This window comes from Panthera pardus, unplaced genomic scaffold (assembly GCF_024362965.1).
Source record: "Panthera pardus isolate Hobbes unplaced genomic scaffold, ASM2436296v1 HiC_scaffold_25, whole genome shotgun sequence".
Taxonomy (NCBI): Eukaryota; Metazoa; Chordata; class Mammalia; order Carnivora; family Felidae; genus Panthera; species Panthera pardus.
In genome coordinates, this window is record NW_026526821.1 from 48,591,429 (window position 1) to 48,618,579 (window position 27,151).

Here is a 27,151-nt window from a genome sequence, read left to right on the forward strand (position 1 = left end):
TTTAAAAAACAAAACTCTTAGAAGAAAATGTTTAGCTTCATGACATTAGACTTGCTAGGGATTTCTTGGATATGCATCAGAACCACAGGCAACAAAAGAAAATATAGATAAATTGGACCTCATCAAAATTAAAAACTTTTATGCATCAAAGGACACAATCAAGAGAGTAGAAAGACAATCCACAGAATGGGAAAAAATATTTTCAAATCATATATCTAATAAGGGATTTATATCCAGAAAATATAAAGAACCCTTACAGCCCCAAAACAGCAACAACAGACAACCCAGTGAAAAATGGCCCAAACACTTGAATAGACATTTCTCCAAGGAAGATAATACCAATCATCAATAAGCATATGAAAAGATGTTCATCATTGCTCATCATTAGGAAAACGAAATTAAACACAATGAAATACTACTCCATTCCCATGAGGGTAGGTATAATTGAAAACAATCATTAATTAATAAGTTTTGAAAAGGGTGTGGAGAAAGTGGAACCTTTGTGCACTGCTCGTGGGAATGTAAAATGAAGCAGCTGCTATGGAAAACAGTATGGTGGTTTGTCAAAAAATTAAACTTAGAATTACCACATAATCCAGCCTGGGTATACTCTCAAAAGAAGTGAAAACGGATTTGAACAGATATTTGTACACCCATGTTCATAGTAACCAAAAAAATCACAGTAGCCAAAAGATTGAAACAACCCAAATGTCCATCAACAGCTAATGGATACACAAAGTATGGTTTATAAATACAATAGAATCGATAGGATATTATTCATTTCTTAAAAAGGAAGAAAATTCTGAAACATGCTACAAAGGGATGAGCTCTAAGGACATTGCGCTAATGAAATCAGCCAGTCACTAAAGGACAATTACTTCTGATTTCACTTTTATGAAGGATCTAGAGAAGTCAAATCCATAGAGACTTAATGTCCTTAATTCTACTAAAATATGTACATAAAATTATTAAAATGGTGAATTTTATTTTTTTTTAATGTTTAGTTTTGAGACAGAGACAGAGCACAAACAGGGCAGGGGCAGAGAGAGAGGGAGACACAGAATCTGAAGCAGGCTCCAGGCTCTGAGCTGTCAGCACAGAGCCCGAAGCAGGGCTCAACTCATCAACTACAAGATCATGACCTGAGCCAAAGTCAGACGCTCAACTGACTGAGCCACCCAGGAGCCCCAGTGGTGAATTTTATGTTATGGGTATTTTGACACAGTAAAAAAAAAAAAAAATAGGCAGACAGTGCCTGCATACACAGACTTGTGTGCTTGACTTAGGAAGACACTGGGAGTGGACTGTATAGGCAGGGTATGGACTGCCTGAGGGAAGACAATTCTTTTTCTGTATACAACATTGATTTTGTTTCATTTGCCATAACAAATATTAATTAATTTTATATCTTAAATAAGGAAATTCTCTCTTTTAATGGCAGGGTCACAAGGCATGTATACATGCTGATCAAGGGTCAATTTTCCTCTGACTACAGATGGCCACATTAAAAGTTTTCTTAACCTCCCATAACTAACCTATAAAGAAGGCTAGTTGTTAAGTGGAATCATCAGTCAAGACTTAGTTTGCTCAGCATACTCACACCAATTCGGGCTCCTGGAGAATAAAGAAGGAGAAAGCTCCCAGTTCCTGTGCATAAACATAGGGCTCAGTGCAGTCCCAGCCCACCCTGATGGCCCAGTCACCTTCACAAGACAGCAGTGTTCTCTACACTCATCTGACATGCAGGAATGGGATGTCAGAAGTGCCAGGGTCTCTGGGAAGACAGACCTGACAATTACTGAAGGATAAAATGAGAGACAAGTCTTAAGTTTATGAATAACAAGCAGAATGCAGGGGATACCATTTGGTAGAATAAAGTTTCTGTGCTGCAAACAGAGGAAGTCCAGCCAGGCCTAGACATGGATGGGGGAGTTGTGAGAAGGATTTGGATTTGAAACCTGAGTTTCAGATAGATCTGTGTGGATTGAAAGAGAGGGAGATCATGTAAATAATAATAACACAATGGAAGGTCAGGCTCTGGGAAGTGTGTTTATGGTCAAGATGTTGTGATGAAGCAGAATCCACACTGGGAATCAGGACTTTATTATGTAGGAATTTCAAAAAAAACCATGACCCAAGGAACCCCTTTACAAACTTGTTTTCTGCTTATGGCTTTTAAATGTTCTGAGGAGTCTAGGAGGAGATGTCTGAGAATATATAAACAAAACAGAAAACCCTATAGTTTGAGAGCAAATACTTCTTTCTTAAAAATATTTATTTAATTTCCAACAAACTTTTATTTCTTTTTCCTCTTGTTTTATCTTTGTCATGGGTACCAAACACTTAGAATAATTTTTCATAATTGTGAAATATGTTATTCAGTAAAAAGGAGAAGGGAGCTATAGGCATATGAAAGAAATATGTTATATATGTAAGAAGCTAAGATTTGGAAATGTAAAGTGCAATGATTATGTCTGGAAATGAACACAATGTTTCTCTAACTTGATTGAAATCCATAAATTCTGAAGTTAAAGCTAAAAATTGTAATCAGGAACAAAGTCATATCTATGGTAAAGTTCTCAGAAGCATAGTTTGTTTTCTTGCTATTCTAAGCATTATACTAACTTAGGATATAATGTTATGTTCCCACTGTGCAATATTTATTATTTTTCTTGATATGGATTTTGAAAAACTGCATATTTTTATGCCTTATGATCTGCCAGTTTATAATTTATGCACAAGATTTTCTGGTATTTTATATCATATGGGGTGCTGTGAGATCTACAAAGAAAGTATAAGATTATGATGCTTCCCTCAAAAAGTTCAAGATCCAAAGGAGGAAAAAATTCACAAGCAAAATCTAGCAATTAATTCAGGGCTGAGGAATTGGATAAAGATACTTTCCTACCCAGGTGCTGTCACACACCTGCTGTCTGCTCTTCTCCAGTACCACCTGACAAATTGCCTTCCTTTGCAGGTATTTGTAGCCAGTACCAAGTTCCCGAAGTGCCCACCTCTGTCTCTGGCCCCCTTGTCTCTCCGATCAGTGCCCACAAGTGCTCCACACTGATGGCAGTTCTGGTGGTTCTCTCCTCAGCTTGCACACTCTGGCTTTTCACAATCAGTATTTCCAAAATCCATGTATTATAGCAGGTACACATCCCCTTATCCAGGGGAAACCCTCCATAGATAACACATATAGAGACAGAGTGACTACTGGGGCCAGGAAGGGGCCATGTTACCTTTCTCCCAACCCAACCCTCTGCCAAATGGATTTGGTAGGTTCACTTGGGCTGCAGTTTTTGAAAAAGGCACCAATTTGCGTGAATTGAAGCTTGAGATACACTGGGGATAAATACTGAAGAATACCCACAAAACTTCCCACCTAAAAATGGCGATCTTCTTCCTTCTGACCAATGAAAACCTAAGGAAAAATACTGGTATTTGAATGAGTTCTTATTTTGCACTTCTGGATACAGTTGAAAGGAGTGGAGATCTTAATCTGGGCTCAGAATGGCTTTCAAGGGTACTGGCAGATGCTGTATTCAATTTTCCTAGTTTCCCAAAGGTCTTAAAATCACTTGTGTCTGGGAAAATTTGATATATTTGTTTCTGTGTATTTACTTTGATATAATTTAAATTTCAGAAAAAATGGCAAGAATAATAAAAGGAACTTTTGTTATGTACTTCGCCCAGTTCACCAATTGTTTATATTTAGCTCCATTTGCTTTATAACTCACTCAATAAATATGAATATATATATACACATACATATATATGATGTACATAAATATGGATCTACATATTTATATATTTTGTGTACGAGAAATGAATATGTATTACATATTTATGCATTTATATGTATGTATATGTGTTTTTATATATCTCATAAAGATGTAAATATATGTTCATTATATATCTATAATATATGTGTTACATCTATTATATATCTATTGCATGGATGTGTATATATATATATATATATATATATATATATATATATATTTTCCCCCAAGCCATTGGAAAGTGATTTAAAGATGTATCCAGCTGGGAGGGAAAGTTGTTGAGTCCCAGAAGGACAGAGTTCTGCAGGGGAACAAAGGCACTGACAAGCGCCATTTCCCTCTCCCATCCCCCAGCCTATTCCAAAGGGAACCAGTTCCTGTCGCAGAACTTACTTGCACCATGCAAACGCCCAACGCTGTCCTTCTGTGGATCCATCCCTCCGACAGGCCTGCCTCCCTCCCAGTGCTGCAGGGCCCCTCCCAAAGGGGACCACCTAGGCAAAGCAAGCTAAGCCTGCCCCTCCCACCCCTGTACACCTTGTGGAACCACACCATCTAATAAGCCCTTGGCCAGATCCCATCGAAGCAGTACCACAAGCCTGGCAGTGTGCAAGCAACCCAGACAGGGGCTACACTATTCCACAGTGAGTTGTGCCCCTGGGAGAGGGGAAGATAAGGTACACACCAGTCTGACTGTGGCACCAGCAGTGAGCTGGGGCCAGACGTCAGGTCTGACTGCAGCCTCGCCCACCAACACAAGTTTCTTCAGCCAGCACAGGGGAAATGCCCTGCAGTTTGGAGCCAAAATGACAAAACAGAATAATTCTCCTCAAAATGAACTCAAGGAAGTAGCGGCAGCTAACGAATTGATCAAAAACGATTTAAGCAAAATAACAGAACAAGAATTTAGAATAATAGTCCTAAGATTAATTGTTGGGCTTGAAAAAAGCATAGAAGACAGCAGAGAATCTATTGCTGCAGAGATCAAGGAACTAAAAAATAGTCATGAGGAATTTAAAAACGCTACAAATAAGGTGCAAAATAAAATGGAGGTAGCCATAGCACGGATTGAAGAGGCAGAGGAGAGAATAGGTGAATTAGAAGATAAAATTATGGAAAAAGAGGAAGCTGAGAAAAAGATAAAAATATCCAGGAGTATGACGGGAGAATAAGAGAACTAAGTGATGCAATCAAATGGAACAATATCCATATAATAGGAAGAGGAAGAGAGAGAGAAAGGGGCTGAAGGTGTACCTGAACAAATTGTAGCTGAGAACTTCCCTGATCTGGGGAAGGAAAAAGACATTGAAATCCAAGAGACACAGAGAACTCCCTTCAGACATAATGTGAATCGATCTTCTGCAGGACATATCATAGTGAAACTGGCAAAATACAAGGATAAAGAGAGAATTCTGAAAGCAGCTAGGGATAAACGGGCCCTAACATACAAAGGTAGATATAACGGTAGTAGCAGACCTATCTACTGAAACTTGACAGACCAGAAAGGAAGGGCAGGAAATCTTCAATGTAATGAACGAAAAAAATATGCAGCCAAGAATCGTTTAAACAGCAAGTTTGTCATTCAGAATAGAAGGAGAGATAAATGTTTTCCCAAACAATCAAAAACTGAAGGAATTCGTCACCACTAAACCAGCCCTACAAAGCATCCTAAGGGGGATTCTGTGAGTGAAATGTTGCAAGGACCAAAAAGTACCAGACACATCACTATGAGCATGAAACCTACAGATATCACAATGACTCTAAACCCATATCTTTCAATAACCACACTGAATGTAAATGGACCAAATGATCCAACTGAAAGACTTAGGGTATCAGAATTGATAAAAAATAAATAAATAAAATAAAATAATACCCATCTATTTACTGTCAATAAGAGACTCATTTTAGACCTGAGGACACAATCAGGTTGAAAGTGAGGGGATGGAGAACTATCTATCCTGCTACTGGAAGTCAAAAGAAAGCTGGAGTAGCCATACTTATATCAGACAAACGATACTTTAAATTAAAGGCTGTAACAAGGGATGAAGAAGGGCATTATATAATAATCACAGGGTCTATCCATTAGGAACAGCTAACAATTATAAATGTCTATGCACCAAATATGGGAACCCCCAAATATATAAAGCAATTAATCACAAACATAAGCAACCTTATTGATAAGAATGTGGTACTAACAGGCGACTTTAATACTCCCATTACAACAGTGGATAGACCATCTAGACACAGGATCAACAAAGAAACAAGGGCCCTGAATGATACATTGGATCAGATGGACTTGACAGATGTATTTAGAACTCTGCATCGCAAAGCAGCAGAATATACATTTTTCTCGAGTGCACATGGAACATTCTCCAAGATAGATCACATACCGGGTCACAAAACAGCCCTTCATAAGTATAAAATAATTGAGATCATACCATTCACACTTTCAGACCACAATGCTATGAAACTTGAAATCAACCACAGGAAAAAGTCTGGAAAACCTCCAAAAGCATGGAGGTTAAAGACCACCCTACTAAAGAATGAGTGGGTCAACCAGGTAATTAGAGAAGAAATTTAAAAATATATGGAAACAAATGAAAATGAAAAGACAACCACCAAATGCTTTGGGATGCAGTGAAGGCAGTCCTGAGAGGAAAATATATTGCAATCCAGGCCTATCACAAGAAACAACAAAAATCCCAAATACAAAACCTAAGAGCACACCTAAGGGAACTAGAAGCAGAACAGCAAAGACACCCCAAACCCAGCAGAAGAAGAGAAATAATAAACATCAGAGCAGAAATAAACAATATAGAATCTAAAAAAAAAAAAAGACAGAAAAAAAAGAACAGTAGAGCAGATCAATTAAACCAAGATTTGTTTTTTTGAAAAAATAAACAAAATTGATAAACCTCTAGCCAGGCTTCTCAAAAATAAAAGGGAGATGACCCAAACATATAAAATCATGAATGAAAGTGGAATTATTACAACCAATCCCTCAGAAATACAACCAATTATCAGGGAATACTATGAAAAATTATATGCCAACAAACTGAACAACTTGGAAGAAATGGACAAATTCCTAAGCACCCACACACTTCCAAAACTCAAACAGGAAGAAATAGAAAACTTGAAGAGACCCATAACCAGGGAAGAAATTGAATCAGTTATCAAAAATCTCCCAACAAATAAGAGTCCAGGACCAGATGGCTTCCCTGGGGAATTCTAGCAGACTTTTCAGCAGAGTTAGTACCTACCCTTCTCAAGCTGTTCCAAAAAAATAGAAATGGAAGTAAAACTTCCAGACTCATTGTCCAGCATTACTTTGCTTCCCAAACAAGACAGAGACCCAGGAAGAAAAGAGAACTACAGGCCAATATCCCTGATGAATATGGATGCAAAAATTCTCAACAAGATACTAGCAAATCGAATTCAACAGCATATAAAAAGAATTATTCACCATGATCAAGTGGGATTCATTCCTGGGCTGCAGGGCTGTTTCAATATTCACAAATCAAACAATGTGATACATTAAATTAATAAAAGAAAAGATAAGATCCATATGATCCTGTCAGTCGATGCAGAAAAAAAGCATTTGACAAAATTCAGCATTCTTTCTTAAAAAAAAAAAACTCTCGAGAAAGTCGGGATAGAAAGAACATACTTAAACATCATAAAAGCCATTTATGAAAAGCCCACAGCTAATATCATCCTCAATGGGGAAAAACTGAGAGCTTTCGCCCTGAGTTCAGGAACACTACAGGAATGTCCACTGTCACCACTATGTCCACTATGTTGTCTAACATAGTGTTGGAAGTTCTAACATCAGCAAGCAGACAACAAAAGGAAATCAAATGCATCAAAATTGGCAAAGACGAAGTCAAGCTTTCACTTTTTTGCAGATGACATGATATTATACATGGAAAACCCGACAGACTCCACCAAAAGTCTGCTAGAGCTGATACATGAATTCAACAATGTCGCAGGATACAAAATTAATGTACTGAAATCAGTTTCATTCTTATACACTAATAATGAAACAACAAAAAGACAAATAAAGAAACTGATCCCATTCACATTGCACCAGGAATCATAAAATACCTAGGAATAAAGCTAACCAAAGATGTAAAAGATCTGTATGCTAAAAAGTATAGAAAGCTTGTGAAGGAAATTGAAGAAGATACAAAGAAATGGAAAAACATTCCGTGCCCATGGGTTGGAAGAATAAATATTGTTAAAATGTCAATACTACCCAAAGCATTCTACACATTCAATGCAATCCCAATAAAAAACGCACCAGCATTCTTCTTGAAGCTGGAACAAGCAGTCCTAAAATTTGTATGGAACCACAAAAGACCCTGAAAAGCCAAAGTAATATTGAAAAAGAAGACCAAAGTGGGAGGCATCACAATCCTAGACTTTAGCCTCTACCACAAAGCTGTAATCATCAAGACAACATGGTATTGGCACAAAAGCAGACACACAGGCCAATGGAATAGAATAGAGACTCCAGAATTGGACCCACAAAAATATGGCCAACTAATCTTTGACAAAGCAGAAAAGAATACCCAATGGAAAAAAAGAATCTAAACAATCAGCAGGACGAAGTGAGCCCAGCGTCCTCCTACACCGCCATCTTCCTGGGGACTCCCTTTTCTTCCTCTTAAAAGACTTGCTGGTACAAATTTTAACCTCTCAGGCTAGTGTCCTCATCTATCAAGTGAGAATTATGGAGTACTTATCTTTTGAAATAAAAAAAGCTCAAATGATAAAAGTAAAAAGAATACATTGCCCTTGGGATCCTATAATATAAACTAGGTGGAGTTACTTTGTTTTAAAACTTCTTCACCTGGCAACAGAAGACTGATGCTCAATGACTTTGGGCAAGTTATTTAACTTCTTTCTGCATTTATTGTGTTGTGTAAATTGGAGGACAGAAAAACACCTTCTCCATAGGATTGTTGTGAGATGAAATGAGATATAATGTTCTTTGAACAATATTAGACTCTGGTAAGTACTAAAAAAAAAAAGAAAGAAAAATGAGTTGTCAAAATTACCTTTTGAATTTACATAACCTGAGTTTGGCGCAAATTTAAGAGGAGTAATGATTTTTATTTCCATCATTAATTATGAATAATTTATGTTGTTCAACTGATTCAACTGATGTTTTTCTTTCATTAATATATAATTTATTTTAATTGAGATAGAACTCACATATCCTAAAATGTATCTTTCTAAAGTATACAATTAAATGATTTTTAGTATTTTCAAAAAGTTGTGATCCATCATCACCATTTAATTCTAGAAAATTCCACCTTCCCCTAAGACATTCTGACTGCATTGGCAGTCACTCCCTATTCTACTCTAACATAAGCCCTTGGCAACCGCTAATCTGATTTCTTAATGGATTTTTCTATTCTGGATGTTTCATATAAAAAGAATCATGAATTTTTGTGTATGGCTCATTTTACTCAGCATAATGCTTTCATTTATCCATGTCGAAGTATGTATCAACACTTCCTTTCTTTTATTTAAGTTTATTTATTTATTTTGAGAGCGAGAGCAGGGGCAGGGCAGAGAGAGAGAAAGAGAGAATCCCAAGCAGGGTCCCACTGCCAGAGTAGAGTCCAACATGGGGCTTGAACTCAGGAACTATGAGATCATGACCTGAGCCAAAATCAAAGTTTGGGCACCTGACCAACTGAAACACCCAGGCGCCACTCATTCCTTTTTATGTATGAATAATAATTCATTGTGTATGTGTAAAACATTCTTTTTATCTACTAACCAATTAACAAACATTTGAGTTATTTCCAATGTGTGTCTGTTATGAATAAAGTGGCTGTGAATATTTGTGGCCATGTTTTTGTGTGGGTATATATTTCAGTTCTCTTGGATATGTATCTAGAAGTGGAATTCCTGAGTCAGATGTAAACTCTATGTTTAACTATTTGAGGAAGTGACAGAATGTTTTCAAAGCAGCTACACCATTCTACATTCCTACCAGCAATGTAGGAGTGCTTCAATTTCTCCACATTCACTCCAACACCTGTGTTTTCTATATTTTTTATTATATGTATCCTAGTGGCTATAATGTGATATCTCATTGTGGTTTTAATTTGCATTTGCCTAATGACTAATGATGTTGACCATCTTTTGATGTATTTTGATAATTTGTATATATTCTTTGGGGAAAATTTCTATTCAATTGTTTACCCATTAAAAAATTAAATTATGTATCCTTTTTGGTTGAATTGTAAGTGTTCTTTACTTTATCAGGTACATGTTTTGCAATATTTTCTTCCATTTTGTAGGTTGCATTTTCACTTTCTTGAAAACAACTTTTGAAGCACACAAACAAGTTTTGAACAGTTCAGTTTATCTCATTTATTTTTCCTGTTCTTGTTTGTGTTTTTGGTATTACATCTCAGTAACCATTGCCTAATCCAAGGTCACAAAGATTTACATGTATATTCTTTCAATTTTATTCTAAGATTTTATAGCTTTAGTTATTACATTTAACTCTTGAATTAATTTTTTCATTATTTTTTAAATATGGTATGAAATCAGGTATCCTGCATGTGTATATCCAGTTGTCTTAGCACTTTGCTAAATGACATTTCTTTCTCCTTTGAATATTTGGCATTTTTGTCTAAAATCAAATTTCCATGAATATAAGAGTTTATTTTCAATTTATGAATTCCATTTCATTGACCTATATGTCTGTTTTTATGCCAGTATCATACTGTCTTGACAATTATCAATTTGTAGCAAGTTTTGAAATTGAGAAGTGTGTGTCTTGCAACTTAATTATTTTTATGTCTAGTTGTGCTATCCATTATTGAAAGTGACATATTGAAGTCTCCAGCTAATATTGTTGAATTGTCTTTCTCCCTTCAATTAAATAAATTTCTATTTCCTGTATTTTGATCCTGTGTTGCCTAGTGCATACATTTTATTTTTTACAATTATAATGCCTTCCTGATGGATTGACACTTTTATCATCATAAAAACATTATGATTTGTTTCTAATAATAAGTTTTGTCTTGAACTTTACTTTGTGTATTAGTAGAGGGATTCCCCTTCTGCTTTAGGTACTATTTACGTGGGAAATCCATTTTTTTTAATTTTCAAATTATTCATGTATTTGAATCTAAAGTATGTCTCTAATAGACAGCATATAGTTAAGTCATTTATTTCATTTATAATTTTCATGTCAGCCTTTTGACTAGAAAGTTTAAACATTTATATTTTATGTAATCATTGATAAGAAGATTTACATCTTGCCATTTTGCTATTTGTTTTCTATATCTTATGTATTTTTGTTCTGTTCATCTATTACTGTTTTTTGTGTTGAATAAATATTTTTCTGTGTACTATTTTAATTTTTGTCAAATTTTTCATATAACTTGAGTTATTTTTTTAATGGATGCCCTTAGGATTAAAATTACTATTTAATTTTATAGCAATCTAGCTTGTATTAATACCAATTTAGTTATAACAACATGAAAAACTTTGCTCATCCCTCCCTACTTTGTGCTACTATTGTTATGAAAATGGAATCATTATATATTATAAACCCACCAATACAATTTTATAATTATTGTTTTATGTAGTTTTATTTTTTAATCAAATTTGCTGGAAATTGTTAAGCAAAATTGTATTTATGCTGTCTTTTATATTTACCTGTGTTGTTGCCTTTGCTAGTATTCTTTATTTCTTCATGTGGATTTCTTACTATCTACTGTTGTTTCATTTAAACCTAAAAATTCCTTTTTAATATTTCTTATAAAATAGATATATCTATGACAGATTCTTTTTTTTTATTCTGGGTATGTATTAATTTCTCATTCAGTTTCTAAAGGTAGTTTTCCCACATAAAGAATTTTTGGTGCTCTCTCTCTCTCTCTCAAAATAAATAAACTTAAAAAGTGGGGGGAGGCACTTGGGTGGCTCAGTTAGCTAAACATCTGACTTTGGCTCAGGACATGATTTCACAGTTTGTGAGTTCGAACCCCACACTGGGCTCTGTGCTGACAGTGTGAAGCCTGCTTGGGATTCTTTCTTTCCCTCTCTCTCTACTCCTCCCCCACTCATGCTCTCTTTCTCTAAAAATAAATAAATAAACTTGAAAAAAAAGGATTCTTGGTTGACAGTTTTGTTTTATTTTTTTTTATTTTGAATGTCTTTTATATGTCATCCCACTACCCTTTGTTCTTCATTGTTTCTGATGTAAAAACAACTGTTAATCTTACTAAGGATCCCCTATACATGAGGAGTCATTTCTCTTTTTCTACTTTCAAGGTCTTATATCTTTCTTGGGCAGTTTATGATGTGTCTTATTATGTATCTCTTTGAGTTTATCCTATTTGGAATTTATTGAGCTTCTCGAATGTGTAGATCTATGTTGTTCATCAACCTTCGTAAAGTTCTTATCATTACTACATCAAATAAGAGTCAATAATCTTTTTGTAATTTTTAAAAATTTTCTTGAGAAAGAGAGAGAGAGCAAGTGCATGAGTTGGGAAGAGGGGCAGAGGGAGAGAAAGAAAGAATACTAAGCAAGCTCCATGCTCATCATGAAGCCTGACATGGGGCTCAATCCCACGACCCTGGAATTATGACCTGAACCAAATGGATACTAAGCTGAAAGACACTCAGATGCCACAAATAAATAATTTTTCAAAAATACTTCCATAGTCTTTCTGTCCCTTTTGCTGTCTTCTACTTCAGGAACTTTCAGTATGTATATGCTGGTATACTGGGTGGTACCCCACAGGCTTCTGAGATTCTGTTTATTTTTTATCCTTATTTTTTTTTCTATTTCTAAGTCTGTATAATCTCAATTTGCCTAACTTCAAATTTACTGATTATTTTATCTTCCAGCTCAAATTTGCTTGTGAGCCCCTCTAGTGAATTTTTCATTCCAGTTATTATGGTTTTAACTCCAGAATTTCTATTTAATTCTTTTTAAAAATCATTTTAATCTCTTTATTGATATTATCCATTTAGTGAACTATATATTCCTCTTACTTTTTTTAGATCTTCAGATATGGTTTCCCTTAGTTCTTTGAATATATTTAAAAATAGGTTAAATATTTAAACAATTTAAAAATACGTTGACAGTTTAACCCATAAAAAAAGGTTAAATATTTAACCTATTTAAAAATAGGTTATATAAGTACATATAGTAAGTATATATATATATATATATATATATATATATATATATATATTACAATAAGTGTAATGTCTGGACTTCTTAAGGGATAGTGTCTATTGACTACTTTTTTTTTCTTGTGTGTGGACTAACTTTTCTTGTTCCTTGCATGTCATATATTTTGTGTGTTGCTGTTGAAAACTGGATATTGTAAAGAATATAATGGAAACCAGATTCTTCCTTCTCCATGGTTTATTTTTCTCTCTGCTCTTTGTTATTGTTTATGTTTGTTTAGTGAGTTTTTGTGGGGTAATCCAGTAAAGTCTGTATTCTTTGTGGCCTCTGAAGTATCTGCTCATTTACCTTCATGGTTAGCTAATGATTAGACAGACAATTCTTTCTTTTTTAAAAAAAAAATAATGTTTATTCATTTTTGGGAGATAGAGAGACAGAACACGAGAAAGGGAGGGGCAGAGAGAGAGACACAGAAACAGAAGTAGGCTCCAGGCTCTGAGCTCTCAGCACAGAGCCCAATGCAGGGCTCAAACCCATGAACTATGAGATCATGGCCTGAGCCAAACTCAGATGCTTAACTGACTGACCCACCCTGGCACCCTTAGACAGAGATTTCTTTAAATGTCTTGAATCAATAAGTCTCTCAGACTTTACTGAGTGGTTTTATGTGTGTGTGTGCCTTCCACATTCTGGCTGGGAGATTACAGCTCTGCCTTCACCATTACCTCCTGGACCATAGGTTAGAGTTTGGAGCTCTCTCAGACTTTTTCTGGGTATGCACACAGTCTTGAATATGTGCATGGTGTTCTAGATTCCAATAATGTACTGAATTTTTTCTAGAGTCCCCCAAAGATACTTCATTCCCCAGCTTTTCCTTTTAAAGTTTTTTTTGTTCAGCTTCTTGTTTGTTCCAACTGTATCTCAAAGTCAAGCAGTTTTGATGTTAAACAGTTGTTGCCAATTGTTTTCAACAAACAGTCTGGGGAAAATCTGTTCACAAGAAGTTAGCTCTGAGTCAGGTCAAATAAAGACAAACACTACCAGTGGGAATTTCCAGAAAACTTCCAGACTAGTCAGATGCTAATAGTTTTCTGAGAAAGAGGCTATAGAAATAAGAGCCTTATCTGTCATTATTTGAGTTTTTTTGTTTTGTTTTGTTTTGTTTTTTAAATGCAAGTTCTGTGCCCAGTGTGTAGTTTGAACTCACAACCCTGAGATCAAGAGTCTCATGCTCTACTGACTGAGCCAGCCAAGCATCCTGATATTTTTTTTTCTAATTTGGGTAATTTTCTTTAATATTACTTTGAACTCTATCAGTCATCACTTTGAGATGACTTGAAAGAAAATAAATTTCTATAGAAATGTGATAAGTAACAATGGTAATGATAGTATATCTATATATTCTTTTTTCTTCTTGGAAGATTCTTCTCCTTCAGATTTCTAATTAATTGTTATTTCTTATAAAGTTTTTACACACTCTGGAGCAAATTTTTTTTTTCCAAAATGCCTGCATTGGGGCACTTGGGTGGCTTAGCTGGTTAAGCGTCCAACTCTTGATTTCAGCTCAGTTCATGATCTCAGGGTCATGAAATTGAGCTCCATGCTGGGCATGGAGACTGCTTAAGATTCTCTCTCTTCCTCTCCCTCTGCCCTTCCCCTTCTTATGCATATGTGTGCACACTCTTTCCTCCCACCAAACACACACACACACACACACACACACACACACACACACACAACTTAAAAAATGTCTGCATTTATCAAAAGATGTACCATTGCAGGTTTTCTGAACAATGAAATTCAAAGACACATTATGTGTTGTTTCCCCACCTTTTTTGTGGCCCATTTGGTGCACAACAATAAGATAAGAAAAAAAAATCACAAATAGAAATGTTCAAATTAATGTTTCTTTGCTACCATGGAAAGAAATACTTTAATTTTTTTCCCACTTGTTTCTGAGAAGGTTTTCATATTCATTCTCTGAAAGCATTGTCGTGTCTTCTGAAGGGACAGATACCCAACAGTGCTCTCAATTTTCTAAGTTTCCTGGGTTTTAGGATGAGTAGAGGGACCAACGTGGCTTCCTTTAAATGAAGATGGAATCAAAGACTAATGGTGCAGTTATGCCAAAACCTATTCAGCCCATTGGAACAGATAGGAAATTGTATCCATAATCTCATTATTTTCAGGTTAGCTACTATCATTTTAATGTTGAGAACCAATGAGATTGTTTTACTTAGATGATCAAAAGTGTGGAAAGAAAAATATTTTTAACATTAAAGTATGGTTTGGGTGACTTCCTCAGTATACCTGACTGCCGCTTGAAACATATCTGTTTCAATTGCCATAATTTTTTCTCCTTTCCTGGCACAAATGAGTCCTTAGGAGGAAAGACGTTGAAGTAATGCTTTGTGATTTTTTTATAAAAATTCACTTCATCAGTAGCTCTTAAAATACTAATGAGTTCTTAAGATCAAGGTGAACCTGCTTAAACATATCTATTCTATTTTTACCTAAGTAACCATGACAAGTCAAGGAATCACATAGAAGCATATCAGTAGGTGATTTAAGAAGAGGCTTGGGACCAGATAGAACTGCCCTCGGGGCAGAGCTTCCACATATAGGGGCCACTTTGCTTTATAATGGCTCAGTGATTGATGATTCTGTTAGAGTCTGAGTGCCCATTTCCTTGTATCAGCAAGAATGAACCTGGCCCTTTCTTAAAGATATCCTACTTGTAAATAATGTTCTCCTAAGATTTTATCTAATTTTATATAGTTATTTTGGTTTTCTGATCTGATCTTCAAGCATGTTATTTTCTGTATTACAAATAAACATTGTCAAGACCTCTCAGTAAGGACCTCTAAGGAAATAAGATGGGGAATATTGACAGGGAGCTAGCTCTCTGTTCCTCCACTGACCACCATTACCCAAGACCATATCATGAGGGTCTGTGGACTCTACTGTACCCCACCATACCAGGCAGCTGTTTCCAACATTGTTTTTTTTTTTCCTGTTGGACACAAAAGAATGCTAATAAATGTATGTAGACAATGTCTGACTCTTTAAAAGAATAAAGCTAAAACACACACCTTGAAGTGTCATTGTCAAGTCACATTGATGCAAAACCTCAGTAGGCCATTTTTATATGTGATGAAAATAACATTTGAATAACAATGTGTGTTTTTTTTCTGTTATTTCAAGATGATCATAACTAAAGTGTATCCCCAATTGTCTTTGAACTTTTTTGATTTGAATGTGGTAGAGATGTTTATGCATACTCATTCTGTCTTTGATTAAACAAATATCTGTTGAAAACTAACTTTGACCTAAACCCTCTGGAAGGTGCTGGGAATAGCATGCCCAACAGATGATCCTTGCTTTCTATGAGATCCCAATCTTACTCACAGGCTGCATATGAAATAAACTACACTGATACAAAATTGTGCTTTAATGAATATATGTAAAATGTGCTATGGGAAAGCAGGTGAGAGACTCTTTTGATCTGAGTAGACCTAGCATTCAAGAAAGACCTTATAAAGAATGAACTGGTGTATAAAGGGAGGACATATCTTTTTAGACTGATGGGCTCGTGTAAGTGCAGTCACAGTGTAGTGGAAATGCAGGAGTTGTTGAGGGAATGGCAGATCTCCCCTGTGTTTTAGGTACCTGAAAATTACTATCAGTGGCATGTGTGGGTCACCATATGGATTGGAATCAAGACTAAAAAGATAGAGAAGAGAAAGAACAATCTCTACCCTCCCACCATGATCACTACTTTCTGATTTTTTGTCCTTGTGTGATCACCTTCATGGGTATGACTTGGGACTTGCTTCTAACCAGTCAAATGTGGCAAACTTGAAAAGATGTACGTGATTACATGCATGAGAGCACAGCACTTGCTGGTTTTAATAAAGTAAGCTGCAACGTTGTGGCTGCCTATGTTGGGAGGCTGAGGAAATGCAAATGGCCTCTATGAGTTCAGGGTAGCCTCTGACTGACATCCAGCAAAAAAAACCCTGAAGTTCTTAATTCTACAGCCTCCAGGAACTGGACTCTGCTAACAGCTTGAGTGAGTTAAGAGCAGAAGTCTTCCCCGTCTAGTGTCAGATCAGAATGCAGCCCTGGCCAACACTTTGATTATAGTCTTGTGTGACTCTGACAAGAAAACCCAGCTAAACTGTACCTGGACTCCAGACCCACAGATGCTAAAATAATAAATGTGTGATTTTTAAAAAATCTGATAATTGTGTGGTGATTTGTTATGCCAAAATTGAAAATAAATGTGTAGTCATTTTCCCATTCCCCTGAGCAACTCTTTGCTAAGAAGACATTGACTACAAGGTTTTTTTTTCATTTGTCTTCATGTGTAGCAGGAGTACCAGCAGCATTTCTCCTGAGATTCTTTCCAAGTTTTAGCCTAAATAAAAGTGAGGGGTTTTTTTTTTGATAAATATTGAAAATAATCCCTTGCTGAATTCATGGTGCAGAGAATGAGACTTAGGTATATGTGCAGAGAGTTCAAGTGCTCCTTGGGACCTGTTGTGTGAACCATGACAAAATAACACCGATGAAGCCCAGCGTCCCTGGCCTGGGCCCAATCTGGCCTTATTTTGATAGTTTTAGCCATCAAAAATATGAGGAGAACTTCCTAGGTGGTATCCTGAATCAGATGGACTGACCTTTCAAATTTATCAAATAAATATATCCCTTAGGTCCATTATAATATATGACCATCTAATTAAGGGTGCAAAGGAAAGATCTTAATGGAATGATTTAAGCATTTTTACATTTCCAGCCTCACATTCACACATTATGGTGGCCAGACATAAAATGGTCAATGGCCATTGAATTCATTCCAACTTCAGAGGAACAGATGATATTCCTCTAATTCATCTCTCTCTGGTTAACTGTCATTTTACTTTATTAGTTGTCACTAAACCTACTTCCATTTTTCCCCACTGGAATTAATTCCTTGGCCCCATCAGTTCCTGAATATATAATGACTTGTCTGAGAATTTGGCTTTTGATTGAGACTGTTTTTGTTCACTACCACTTGAATCTAGAACTCAGCCCCTTGGCTGAGGCTAGATTTCTGGGATTTCAGAGCAAGTAGAGTGCAGAAGAGTGCAAAGGCTTGCAGTGAAATGATCTGGGCTTTGACCCTGGCTTCTCTCCAATACTTTAAATTTGGTCATGTTGCTTAACCTTTCCAGAGCTGGTTCTTCATCTATAAACTGGGTCATAGTAATGACTATGAACAAAATAGGAATAAACCCATGTCTATATTCTTCACAGGGATGCGGTGAGATGCAAATATGTGCAGAAGTGTTTTTGAAAGCTACCAACAGACACCTGACTTAAAAGAAAGCTTTAACTTTTCTTCCATTGCAGTCTTGGTGTTTGAGACAAATGAAGGTCTTGCCTTTCTGCAGTCTGCTAGAAATACACATACAAAATAAACTCGCTGGGTAAATCATGCACAGTGCTATTGGTGGCTCCCTGATGGTGTGTAAGGTGCAGCTGGGCAGACTTGAACTTTAATGAAGTGATTGATGTAGTTGAGGGTCCAAATCAAGATTACCTTTATCACTTTTCAGTCTTCCCAAGGAGGATGATGTCTGACATCAATACATTGTAGGTACCTATGAAGTAGCACTTATGACAAGACTCCAATGACTGTCCCTTTATCATTAAAGGGACCCCTTAGATCAGAAGTTAGGAGAAAGATAATGCTATTAAAATCTTTCTTCTCTGAAATTATTTGCTCACTTCCAGATCAACAAGAAGGAACTTCCTACCTTCTCTCCTTTTTGGACTATATGACTTATATCTCTTAACATCTGGACTTTCCATTATGCTTTTCTTAAATTTTATTTCTCTCTTTTCTCTCTGTCTACATTAACCTCACAAGATGCTTTTCCAACTTTGGCCCAGCCTGCTGTGTGTATATCTATGTGTCTATGTTTTTGGTTTTTGTTAAAGCTTTCTACCTTCTGGTTGTAGCATTTATGGGTCAGACACAGTAATAAATGCCCAAAATGCATTGTTCCATTTATTTATCTAAAGACAAAGGCTATTAATGTCCTTATATTTTAGGTAAGAAAATTGAAGGACAGAGATGTTAGGAAAGTGTGTAAAGTGTCATAATTAGCAAGTGGCATATCAGAATTCAAATATTGGAGATGGAGTCAGGGCCCACACCCTTGACTACATCTCTAGTGTTCTCAAACTTTGATGAGCACCAGAATCCCCTGGAGGATTGGCTTTGCATTTGCTTGATTTTACATTTCTTTAATCCTTGAACATATCAGTGAAACCACTGCAGTCATGGAAAGGATACTGCTGAAGACAACTTTATGGACATCCTGAACCACCACAAAGACACATGCCACAAAGGCATGTGGATATGCACTTACAACCCAGCATACCTTTAAGGAAAATCTCATGCATCTGTATGTGGCTTGCATCTCCCAGTGCTTAAGAGCTATTGGCTTAAGAAAAAAGGTGTTAAAGAGAAACCATTCACTGGATACTTGTTAAAAATAGCAAGGGGAACTTTATTTAATAATATTGCAATAGGGGAGAAAGATTGAACTCAACTCCAAATACAACAAGGACAGCTTAGGATTTATAGCCAGTGAGTAGAAAGAGAGGGTTGGTGGATATAAAATTACTAAGAGGAACTTGATTAGATATCAAGAACAGGGGACAATCCATAAAGTGCATTAGCAAGATTCTTTGAAAAAACTGGGTTCAGTAGGCCAATGGCAGGTTGGAAGGCCAAGGTTGGGGCCCATTTGAGAAGAAGGCTCAGAGGAACCTGACATAATATGGTCAGAGAGGGGGCATTTGCAGAGGAGAGAGAGGTGAGGAGGCTACAACCCAACAGGTGCAGCCCATTTTCTGATAAAAAAGGTATCTTTAACTATAATTTTCAATCCTAGGTTAAGGAAACCAGAGGCTATGTTAATTCATCTTAAAAGGGTATTATAAAATTTTCAAGTCAAGGTTAATTTTAATTTTCTCTACAATTAAAAAAATACACTTGTCCACAGAAATCTTTTGACACTGATGGCAGGTGTGATTCAATCCAACAAATAACAGGCTATTAAAATTCCAAGAAAAGTTTGAAATCTGCAGGTAAGAGTGGTTCTCAGGGCTGCCTGGGTGGCTCAGTCAGTTAAGCATCCAACTTTGGCTCAGGTCATGATCTTGCAATCTGTGGATTCCAGCCCTGCACCCAGCTCTGTGTTGAGAGCTCAAAGCCTACAACCTGCTTTGGATTCTGTGTCTCCCTCTCTACCCCTTCCCCACTTGAACTCTGTCTCTTAATATATATATATATAGTGATATATATATATATATATATATATATATATATATATATAGTGGTATATATATATATATATATATATATATATATATATATATATATAGTGATACTCAAAACTGTGTGGACCAGTCAGGCTTCAGTGGAGATGATACCACTTGAGATACTGTATCAAATGAGATTTACTTCCAGGTGGTCTCCAGTGCACCTATAACTGCATAGTTCATGAATGGTCTGAACCATGAGGGAAAAAAAATTGCCTTATGAGATTTTTAGATAAAACCAATTTGGCTGTGATGGCTGCTGCTTTGGGAGTTGAACTGGCCTTCACAATGCCCCAGGGAGAAAATAGCACAGGACCCAAATCGAGAGAAATGGTATATATAAATGTCCTTTTTATGGAGGATTGTCCTTGGGAGGAAATAATAAATCTGAAAATAGCTTTTGGCAAACAATGAACCAGTTATGTTGGAAGTAAAAGAAAGATGTGTGGGTCGTAACAAGTCATATACCTCCATGAAGTCTACCTAAGTTGCGCTAAGAATGGATTTGACTTGGAAGATCAAGTTCTACCCTCCCCTGATATCCCACATCCCCTTGGACCAGTGCTCTCACCCTTGGCTCCCTTTGCTGCAGATTGTAAGTAAGGTTTGTAAGTAAGTGAGCAGAGTTTGAGATGGAGCTTAGTGCACAGACTGTTCATTAAGGAGCACCATTAGGACTGGCTTCTGAAGAAAGGGGGAAGAGAGACAGAGCAAGCAGAGGGAGGAGTCCAGCTATGCAGTATGTAGGTTGGCCCCATAGGGAGCTCTGGAGCCAGAAAGGCCCCTCAGAGTTGTGCTCAGTGTGTGTGAGTTGGGCCTACCTGAGCTGTCAGAACTTTATACTGCTGCATTAACGCTGTCATTGAATATAGGCCCTGAGCAGTCCAGGCCCTCCCCGGAGGGGCTGACCTCGAGTCCATCTGTAGCTAGCACCCCTAGCAGCAGCTTTAACTGATGCGCATCTAGTGGGGCCGATGGTGTCCACCACAGCATTCAAACCTCTCCACCTCAAAGCTGAATTGAACTCTGTTAATTCCAAATGCTACTTAGATATGGAGCAGAATACTGTTTGTTTTTAATTTTTCTCTGATTTTTTTTCATGATTGTTGGTTATGTCTGTTTCTCTGGGTCCCCTCTCTTAGCTTGGAGGATACTAAATTGTGATTTGTTTTCTTATCTGTTTCTCCCTCATTGAACAATACACTCCTTGGAGCATGATGCTGTGCTTATCCATAGTAGATTCTGCCTACCCAGTATAGCACTTACTTGGTAACCATAAAGTCTATTTCTGTGTCAACTTCCCACCTGCAGTGCTGGGTGTGGCTCTAGGTATATGTGTGAAGTCGATTTATCACTATTATTGATTAAATAGCAGGTAATGATGTGCACAGAGGGACCTGCAAGGATAAGTGACTTAACTCAACTAAGAAGAAGGGTTTGCAGAAATATTGATGCCTTCTTACTGTGATTCCTTGCTGTGAAGAACATATTATCATTATCTGTGAAATGCCCACATAACAGGGAAGAAGACTTGATTAATAAGTCACATAAAACAAAAACAATGAACATCAGCAGGGCCTTTTTCCAGGTTTGAAGAAGATTAAAGCTCTCTGAGCCTTCTTGGAAAATAAATGTTCTTCATGCAGCCTCATCAAGTCATATTTAGACAGGTGATGGGCTGCCTAAATGGAGCCTTCAGACAGGCTTTCAGATAAATGAATATCTCCTGCCTGATGCCTCTTTGCCTTGAAAGAAGGGGTTGCAGTACATGACATTTTCCCCAGAGATTTAAGGTCCAGAAATATTCTGGCTTTTGGTAACTTAAGAGATATCTACAAAGCAGGAAAGGAATATCAGGTCTCCTACAAGTCCTTCCTAATATGTGTCTGCCCCAGGGTTGCCTGCCTCGTTTCTACACTGTCCCTTCTCATGGGGCTGTGGCATCCAAGTATTCTGTGTCTGGTTTCTTATGCATTGGCTTCAGGGCATTGGTTGCCTGGTGCTCAGAGCTCTGGCCAGGACCCTTGTACTGTCGTGCTCAGCACCTGTTGTCCTTTCTTCTGGCCTTGGCTACGTTGGAAATGCCCAGGGTTCCTGATATTTTCAAGGTGTGGCCCAAAGTACCTATTATGACAAAGACTTTTTCTTAGCCAAGAAGTACAGTAACTTGATTTGTAAGTTAAACATACAATATCTGTTCATCATCCTCTTACTTCTACCCTTACCTCCCTCAACTACCAAAGGTTTGCACATACCAAATTCTTACCTACACACACCAAATTATTGGGTTTACCCAGGGGAAAACTACACAGTGGTGTGTGTTCCTCGGATAATTGATTTCTGACACACAGTGGTGAGAGTCCCCAAGACATTTCTTACATTGTCATAAAAATGACCTGAGCTTTTCATGAGGCAGCAGTGCTGTACATAGCCATAAAACCAGTTACTTAATCCTCCCTGCCTTCCATCTAGTACTTCCACTGCCCTTCCCATTCCCTGCCCACAAGGGAACAGATTAATCTACATAAGGCACACAGAGTTTCAAAAGTTGCTAACTGTGGCCCATCCAATTATAGAAACCTTGCTGCTGTTTGGCATCTATTAAACAGAAATTTCTATTAATGAAGTCTTCTGCTTAGCAACCAAGCAAGGGTAATTGATGTTTAAATGATAACCCTGAGGACTGTGAAACTCCAAAGTGCCTTCTGAATTATCAAACAGAGATTAATATTCCTGTAATGTCCCTGCAATTCATTTTTTTAATAGAACAGCACAAAGAAGAGAATAAAGATAAATGGGAAGAATTATTGGGAAACAAAGATTATATTAATCATTAGATTCAAAGATTTAGGATTGGAAAAGGGACTTTAGAAAGAATTTCATGTAATTTTACAGAAGAGAAAGTATCGCCCACTGTTTACACAGTTAGTGAAAAAGTAAAGTCAAGTTTTGAACCGCTGGCTTCTGATCCTGTCTTTAACAGTGATCCATGTATGTCACTTCATTAATTCTACATGACAAACTGACAAGGGAGGCACATTTGCCTTTGGCATAAATTTTGGTCTTCTTTCCCTTTTATGGTCCCTCATTCAGTAGTTTTCTGATGGATAGAAAGCCAACTATCAGAACCATCTATCAGAGTATGGATGACATAGATCACGGTACTGAAGGGCACAGAATTGGGAGCCAGTGTCTCTAGGTATGTGCTTATGGGTGACTTAGTTCACATATTTAGATCTCAGAGAGCTATTAGAAGCATCAAATAACTTAATGTTTATAAAATTATTAGAATGGTTTTTGGCCTAAAGAATGTTCTACATTAGCATTGTTCAATAAATACACCACACTGCCAAGTATTTACTTTTAAAATAAGAAGCTAGAAAAGAATGACTTCATCTTATATAATAAATATTAGTGGTATGAATCCTGGTTTCAGCAGGGAGAACATGGGGCCAGGGTGCCTTGTTGGCCACATCCCAGGCACACCAGACAATGATTATCTTCTGGGTCCAAAGGTGAGGATCATAGTTGAATAATGTATTTTCTGAAAAAAAAAAAAAAGAAAAAGAAAGAAGAAGTGTTAAAAAGAATCACAACTGAGCTTTTTTGTTCTTTGTCTAAAAACTCTTTGAGAACAACCCATCAGTCAGTATAATCAATATGTGATTAATGAGCTAAGAGTAAATATCCTTCTATTATTTGTTATGTGCAAATATAATCCATTGAAACACACAGTTGTGCTGCCTTAGGGGAATTTTCTTTGTCCTAGTGATGCTTGAGTACATGGTCATATAGAGCCCATAAGTCATTGAAATTAAAAGGGGTATGGCCAATATACATACATTTGGCAACTCTATTTATCTGTGAAACATAGTAGCTAATGAACAAGTTGACATATTATTTATAAAGAGTCCAAGAAATTTCATTAGTAACTGTATGGTTAGGAGTTCAAACTTCCCAGAACTCTCATTAAATGACCTTTCTCTATGCCAGTAACTACAGCTCCCAATGCCTGCAGGTGCCTTTGGAATCAACAGATAAGATCAAGGCTCCTAGAAGTCATACACGTCCACAGGAACCCATGAGTAGAGCTGGAAACAGTGCAGCGCTCTACCACACACCCCATCGAACATAATCATCCTACATAACACTACATGGAGGAATCATTCTGTTTCTCTCTCACCTTTGAAAAACCATTCACCCCCCCTTTCACATACAAAGATCCTTTCAAAAGACAAATCTTGGAGGGAGTTAAGATGGCAGAAGAGCATGGAAGTTTTTTGTTTTGTTTTGTTTTCATCTCTGGCCTCTGAAATGTAGCCAGATCAACACTAAGCCATATTGCACATACAAAACTGATCTGAGGATTAACACAGCAATTTTCACAAACTGAACCACAGAACTTGGCATGTACACAGTGCAGAGAGATGAACTGGGGGAGAAAGAAACTGCAGAGGGCAAGGAACTGTTTTTGCTTGTAGAGAGAGGGCAGAGACAGGGGGAGAGTATAGGAAAAACACCCCCCATAAGCAGCTGAAGAGAAAGTTGAAAAGTGGAAACAGCTGCAGGGACTGAACAAAAAAAAAAAAAAAAAAAAAAAAAAGGAAGAAAGGAGAAAGAAAAGGGTTTAAATTCTATCAAGACTCTATAAACAGGGGGAGTGCCGAGTCTTAGGCTCTGCAGCTCAATAGTTGGTGGTGCTCTGGTGGGAAGGGAACATCCCCAAGAGCAGAGATCAAGGTTCAAGGGGTCCTTGGGCCACACAGGGAGTGGTGGTTACCCTGTGGGGAGGACATTTACTTAAGGCTGTGCACCCTCCCCTCCCACAGGCAAAGGTCCCAGTGGACCCCAGAGAACAACCATATTCACTGGTGTTGGAACAAGGATGTTAAGGGGGAAGCCTGGTACTAGACGTGTGTTGTGATTTTCCATAATCCATGAAATGCTGCTGCTACAAGATCGCATGAACTTTTTCTGAGGTGGGCTGGCACCCAGCTGCAGTCTCTGGGCATTGGCACCAGCGTGGTCTTGTGAACATTCCTGGGGGTGGGCCAGCACCCAGCCATTTCTCATTGAGACCTTCCCCCAGAGGATCTGAGTGGTCAAAGCTGCAGTTCATCAGAAGTGAGGGGTTGGAAGGAGGGGCCAACATGGCAGAGAAGTGGGGGGATCCAAAGTTCCCTTCTCTCTCAAACAAAGGTCTGTTGAAGCCAAAGGACTTTGAATCCCAAGAATCCAAGAGGGAAAGTGGCAGAGTTGCTTCTGGGAACCCACCAGGACAATCTGATGGGCCATAGGTGGGGCACTTCAGGGAACAAACAGCACACCCACAGTGGAAGTAGGACCTGCCTACCCCAAACCACCCCCCTCCACTCCTGGTAACTGCATATCTACTGGAGCGTGATTGACACTGATGAACTAGACAGCCCCTGCTCCAGAACACTGCTATTACATTGCCGGATTTAATTCTCGAACAATTCTTACTATATACATATATTTTTCCTTCCTTTTATCCTTCTTATCTCTTATCTCTACTCCACTTACAACAATGGACAGATCACCTAGGAAGAAAATCAATAAAGAAACTATGGCCCTGAATGATACACTGGACCAGATGGACTTGACAGATATATTCAGAGCTTTTCATCCTAAAGCAGCAGAATATACATTCTTTCTTGAATGTGCATGGGACATTCTCCAAGATAGATCACACACTGGGTCACAAAACAACCCTCAATAAATATAAAAGAACTGAGATCATACTATAAACATTTTCTGATCAGATTTTATTACAATTAATGAACCTACATTGACATATCATTACCACCCAAGATACATAGATAACAGTAGGGTTCACTCTTGGTGTTGTACACTCTATGGGTTTTGACACATGTGTAATGATATATATCCACTATTACAGTGTCATGCAGATACATGTTTTCCCTGCCCTAAAAGTCTTCTTTGCTTCACCTTTTCATCTCTTCCTCCTCCCTAACACTTGGCAACTTTCTTTCTTTTTAATATAATTTATTATTAGTCAAATTGGCTAATGTAGAGTATGTACAGTGTGCTCTTGCTTTGGGGGGTATATTGCCATGGTTCATTGATTACATAGAACACCCAGTGCTCATCCTAATGAGTGCCCTTCTCAATGCCCATCACCCCTTTTCCCTCTACCCGCCCCCCCCCATCAACCCTCAGTTTGTTCTCTGTATTTAAGAGTCTCTTATGATTTGCTTCCGTTCCTCTCTGTATCAATTTCCCCCCTCCTGTCTCCTATGGTCTTCTGGTAAGTTTCTCAAGATCCACGTATGAGTGAAAACATGATATCTGTCCTTCTCTGGCTGTCTTATTTCACTAAGCATAATACCTTCCAGTTCCATTTACTTTGCTGCAAATGGCATGATTTCATTATTTCTCATTGCCCAGCAGTATCCCATTGTATATATAAACCGCACCTTCTTTATCCATTCATCACTTGATGGACATTTAGGTTCTCTCCATGTTTGGCTACTATGGAAAGCTCTGCTATAAACATTGGGGTACATGTGCCCCTATGCATTAGCACTCATGTGTCCCTTGGGTAAATTCCTAGTAGTGCTATTGCTGACTCGTAGGATAGTTCTATTTTTACTTTTATGAGGAAACTCCACACTGTTTTCCAGAGCGGCTGCACCAGTTTGCATTCCCACCAACAATGTAAGAGGGTTCTCATTTCTCCACATCCACACCAGCATCTGTAGTTTCCTGATTTATTCATTTTAGCCACTCTGACCAGTGTGAGGCAGTATCTCAGTGTGGCTTTGATTTG